The sequence below is a fragment of the Nanorana parkeri genome, unplaced genomic scaffold, assembly GCF_000935625.1.
Source record: "Nanorana parkeri isolate BGI_ZX_2015 unplaced genomic scaffold, ASM93562v1 scaffold504, whole genome shotgun sequence".
NCBI lineage: Eukaryota > Metazoa > Chordata > Amphibia > Anura > Dicroglossidae > Nanorana > Nanorana parkeri.
Genome location: NW_017306772.1, coordinates 922940 through 928843, shown reverse-complemented (window position 1 = coordinate 928843; position 5904 = coordinate 922940). Strand labels below are relative to the sequence as shown.

The following is a 5904-nucleotide window of genomic DNA, read 5'->3' as shown; positions in this document are numbered from 1 at the left end:
GAATTGCCTCAGCATATATGTCACTTTCTGACTTCTTACATGAGGCTGTAATTATACAATGACAACACACCACTACTTCCTCCACTGACTTCACCAGCTGCCACATTAACGTAATTACTATCAGCATGATGGTCATTGTTTTACAACTTAATCTTCTGTAAATGCAGAACTTCCTTCCAAGTTCTAATAAGCTTCTTTCTTGCTTTTCAAAGAGACAGGATGACCAGCGTAAAGAAAATATTTACAAACTGACTTCATTGAGGAAAAGAATGGGTTACTTTTCCTGACTGATGAGCTAATCTCTGTTGATGGCCCCCGAGCATTATTATTTCCTAAAGTCATATAGATTTGAAATGTTTGCTGTCAGTATCCTGGTATGACTGATGGCTGAGGGGTAAAAAGTTTAAATTTCACAACAACATCATCTGATATATTTAATAAAGCACCACAAAAAGCTAAGTGGAATGTAAGTTGCAGTTTATAGATCATGATTTCCTGGACGCCTAAATTGTGTGATTCTGAGTTATTTAGGTCAATCAAAACTTAAGAATCTGCCATCCAGTGATTTAATTATCAATATTGAAAACAAAAGCTGAATTGTGAATTTTTATCGGTTGAATATAGCTATAATATTTACCATCGTTGCTTTTACACTGCCTTCCAGAAAGACAGATTTTAGAAATTATGTGAATCGTCAATACTTTCATTGTTAAATTTAGCCTCCAATGCCTTAAATTAACCCTGTGTCCAGAGATATATGTATCCTGACTTCTTCTAAAATACTATTTCCCTGGCTGTTATGTCGACTTTTGGATTCAATAACTTACAGTTACTGTAAATAAAGAACAGGAAGAACAGGAAAGTGAGAATACCGTGAATAACTGTATTGAAGCAAGAGTGCTAGCATGGAAGCCAGCATTTTCAGAAGAAGAGGTTAACCATAGCAGATATGCTTCCTAAATGACAGGTTTATTTTAAAGGGCTCTGCAGGCACAACCTAACCTCCCTCGGGTATCTTTGTTTGTAGTGGTATCCCTAGGCATAAATATTTTGCTCAGCCGAACTTCTCTGTTTATCTTATAGAGAGATGAAGGCAGACTCTTGCAGACATCTTCCATTGCTGATGGTAAGAGGAAATATATTGTGGTCAGACAAGGTTTTCCAGCTTAACCAATTGCAATTGTGGCTATAGATGACAGTTGTTGTGTATATGTCTGTTAGGTCATAGAAAACAGTTGTGAAAAAAAACCCAGCCAATCCATATTCCATGCATGCAATGTGTTCTAATACATACATATATTTAATTGAGATATTAAAAAAAAGTTTTGTGTCAGACCAACACAAAGAAGGTCTCAAATATCTAGTGGTTTTACACTACTGCCTTGTAGCACCGGGGTCCCCAGTTCAAATTCCAGTCAAGACTCTATTTGCAAGGAGTTTGCATGTTCTCCTTGTGTTTGTGTGGGTTTCCTCTGGGTACTCTGGTTTCCTCCCACACTCCAAAGACATGCTGGAAGGTTAATTGACTCCTGTCTAAATCAACCCCATTGTGCGTGCGAGATAAGGACCTTAAAATTTAAGATCCTTGAGGGCAGGGACTGATGTGGATATGCGCTGAGTAAATTGTCAGCGCTATATAAAGACCTGTAACAAATAAATATTAGTCAGGATGCTCACACCAGGCTTTTATTTATTCATTACAGGTTTTTATATAACGTTGTCAATTTTACATAGTTGCACATTCACATCTATTCCTGCTCCCTAGGAGCTAAGGTCCCTATCGCACATGCATATAGGGCTGATTTAGACAGGAGCCAATTAACCTACCAGCATGTCTTTGCAAACAGTGATCAATCCAGGATTTGAACCAGGGACCCCTAGCAGTAAAAGGATGCTGAGATATATTACTGTTTTAAAAGTAATGGAAAATAAGAACAATGGACAAGAAGGTATCTGCCCACATTGTACAATATGGCAAAAGCACCATGACCCAACATGATACTCAGCTGTTGTATCAATGCAGAGTAAAACTTAGCTAATGGAATTGCCTCAGCATATATGTCACTTTCTGACTTCTTACATGAGGCTGTAATTATACAATGACAACACACCACTACTTCCTCCACTGACTTCACCAGCTGCCACATTAACGTAATTACTATCAGCATGATGGTCATTGTTTTACAACTTAATCTTCTGTAAATGCAGAACTTCCTTCCAAGTTCTAATAAGCTTCTTTCTTGCTTTTCAAAGAGACAGGATGACCAGCGTAAAGAAAATATTTACAAACTGACTTCATTGAGGAAAAGAATGGGTTACTTTTCCTGACTGATGAGCTAATCTCTGTTGATGGCCCCCGAGCATTATTATTTCCTAAAGTCATATAGATTTGAAATGTTTGCTGTCAGTATCCTGGTATGACTGATGGCTGAGGGGTAAAAAGTTTAAATTTCACAACAACATCATCTGATATATTTAATAAAGCACCACAAAAAGCTAAGTGGAATGTAAGTTGCAGTTTATAGATCATGATTTCCTGGGCTCCTAAATTGTGTGATTCTGAGTTATTTAGGTCAATCAAAACTTAAGAATCTGCCATCCAGTGATTTAATTATCAATATTGAAAACAAAAGCTGAATTGTGAATTTTTATCGGTTGAATATAGCTATAATATTTACCATCGTTGCTTTTACACTGCCTTCCAGAAAGACAGATTTTAGAAATTATGTGAATCGTCAATACTTTCATTGTTAAATTTAGCCTCCAATGCCTTAAATTAACCCTGTGTCCAGAGATATATGTATCCTGACTTCTTCTAAAATACTATTTCCCTGGCTGTTATGTCGACTTTTGGATTCAATAACTTACAGTTACTGTAAATAAAGAACAGGAAGAACAGGAAAGTGAGAATACCGTGAATAACTGTATTGAAGCAAGAGTGCTAGCATGGAAGCCAGCATTTTCAGAAGAAGAGGTTAACCATAGCAGATATGCTTCCTAAATGACAGGTTTATTTTAAAGGGCTCTGCAGGCACAACCTAACCTCCCTCGGGTATCTTTGTTTGTAGTGGTATCCCTAGGCATAAATATTTTGCTCAGCCGAACTTCTCTGTTTATCTTATAGAGAGATGAAGGCAGACTCTTGCAGACATCTTCCATTGCTGATGGTAAGAGGAAATATATTGTGGTCAGACAAGGTTTTCCAGCTTAACCAATTGCAATTGTGGCTATAGATGACAGTTGTTGTGTATATGTCTGTTAGGTCATAGAAAACAGTTGTGAAAAAAAACCCAGCCAATCCATATTCCATGCATGCAATGTGTTCTAATACATACATATATTTAATTGAGATATTAAAAAAAAGTTTTGTGTCAGACCAACACAAAGAAGGTCTCAAATATCTAGTGGTTTTACACTACTGCCTTGTAGCACCGGGGTCCCCAGTTCAAATTCCAGTCAAGACTCTATTTGCAAGGAGTTTGCATGTTCTCCTTGTGTTTGTGTGGGTTTCCTCTGGGTACTCTGGTTTCCTCCCACACTCCAAAGACATGCTGGAAGGTTAATTGACTCCTGTCTAAATCAACCCCATTGTGCGTGCGAGATAAGGACCTTAAAATTTAAGATCCTTGAGGGCAGGGACTGATGTGGATATGCGCTGAGTAAATTGTCAGCGCTATATAAAGACCTGTAACAAATAAATATTAGTCAGGATGCTCACACCAGGCTTTTATTTATTCATTACAGGTTTTTATATAACGTTGTCAATTTTACATAGTTGCACATTCACATCTATTCCTGCTCCCTAGGAGCTAAGGTCCCTATCGCACATGCATATAGGGCTGATTTAGACAGGAGCCAATTAACCTACCAGCATGTCTTTGCAAACAGTGATCAATCCAGGATTTGAACCAGGGACCCCTAGCAGTAAAAGGATGCTGAGATATATTACTGTTTTAAAAGTAATGGAAAATAAGAACAATGGACAAGAAGGTATCTGCCCACATTGTACAATATGGCAAAAGCACCATGACCCAACATGATACTCAGCTGTTGTATCAATGCAGAGTAAAACTCCCCTTCTTTCTTTTCCATTTAAGCAGATCACACATGGATTTTCCAATAAGTTGGACAACTTCTTTGTGCAATAAAAGACACCCTTTAATGATGGTAGGAGGTCTTTATCACTATATAGTTAGGTCATAGAGTCCTAATTGTTGTGAACAAAGTTAAGATGTGGGTTTATATTATAGATGAAAGGTTTTTGCACCCACCTTTTGTGGGTTTCTTCCATACTTGTTCAGATGACCTTTAGAAAGTGATATTCTACTTATACGTGGTAGCCTGGTGGGCCTAGTCAGCCCCTTGCTTCCTATATGGTTTTGATACACAAACTGAGATTATTTTCTGCTCCTATTTACTTGAGAGTTTTTGGTGATCTCACTTGCCTTTGTGTGTTCCAGCAACTCCTGTTACATTCTATATTATATAAAATAAATACCATTCCCAAAAGGGAGAGAGGGAACCTCTCATAATGGCCACAGAAGGGGTGCAACCTCAGAAACTCAAACTCAGAGATTTTACCAATAGTATACCCAAAATATTATAAGAAACTATCAGGTTGTTTTACTTTCCAGCATCTACCAACAAGAACTAAGGTTGATTGAGCTGAATTTAGCCAGTTGTGGTATATGTGGACTATTTTGAGTCATATTTACAGTATGCATTACCTTTACAACATTGACATTGTTTCTAAGGACAGTTGTGCACATTAGACATTCTTTGATATAAAAAGTCAAAGGAGTCTGGAGAGTGATCTTCCAAAGTTTGCCTTGTGTAGATCTCACACAATTTTTTTTTTATACTTTAGTTTACAATCTACAAGGCTGCTGGAATTTTATAAAATATCCTTATTTCTTAATTTGTATGGGGCACATCTAAATGACTGTATTTATTTGAATCTAGCAGCATAAAAAAGATTAGAGGTAATTATTACCTACATTAATAGAATACTAATAGGCTGACCGTTAATATTAAAGATATTTATATTGTAAATTATGCTTGATTGCTGTGATTAAAGAGAAACTCCTGTAAGTCTGATGATGAAACATAGAAAAGTATGAATATCATTGTATGCCATCATTTTAGGTATTTGACATCAATTTAATGGTCTGCTGTTGAGTGACAAGAATGGGAAATGTAAAAAAAATGGTGAACATTGGTGAAATTAATAAAAGCATTTTTTTTTTAATTATAGGGATGGTGATATTCAAGGGATATTCAAGGAAATTTGCTACAGAGACCATTGTGGGCAGCAGCAGCATTATTATAACTATGTCGTCAGGCAGTGCTGTGACCCTCTATTGTTGGGCCCCATATCAGACATGATGTGGTCTGCTATGCCTATAGTTTTGTCCTTGGACTGCAACATTAGACGGACGACTGATGCATGGTTAGGATCCCAACTATCTTTGTTTGAATATTAAACAGTGGGAAGGATTTTTTTTTTATTAAGGTTACATCAACTTGTGTATGTGATCACTTTATGACTGCCTCTAATGTTCTTTGCACAAGTCAGATGGGTACTGAATACGGACTTCCAAGGCCATTGGAAACTAAGCTAACCTTCATTCACTTTTTCTAATACTAAAGTAATAATATTTTTCTTAACAGCAATTTATTTTCCTGAAATTGTATTTCCTACAAATAAATAGAAATTTAAAAAATGTATTAAAATACTTATTTTTGTTAATGCATTTTTAACTTCTTCATAACTAGAAGTTGTTTCATCGTTATAGGCCAGAGCAATTTTCACAATTCAGCTAGGGACCTACTGATTTACCGTAGGCAATACCTCTGCCATTACTTAGAGCTAAATGATAAGCATATTGTTTTTCTTGTGTTGGG

General features: G+C 36.6%; 1 protein-coding gene across 1 annotated transcript in view; it reads right to left on the bottom strand.

The window, feature by feature from the left end:
* Positions 1–5904, bottom strand: part of SUSD1 (sushi domain containing 1) — a 123014-nt gene that overhangs the window by 107291 nt on the left and 9819 nt on the right. The gene's annotated exons all lie outside the window — the stretch shown is intronic.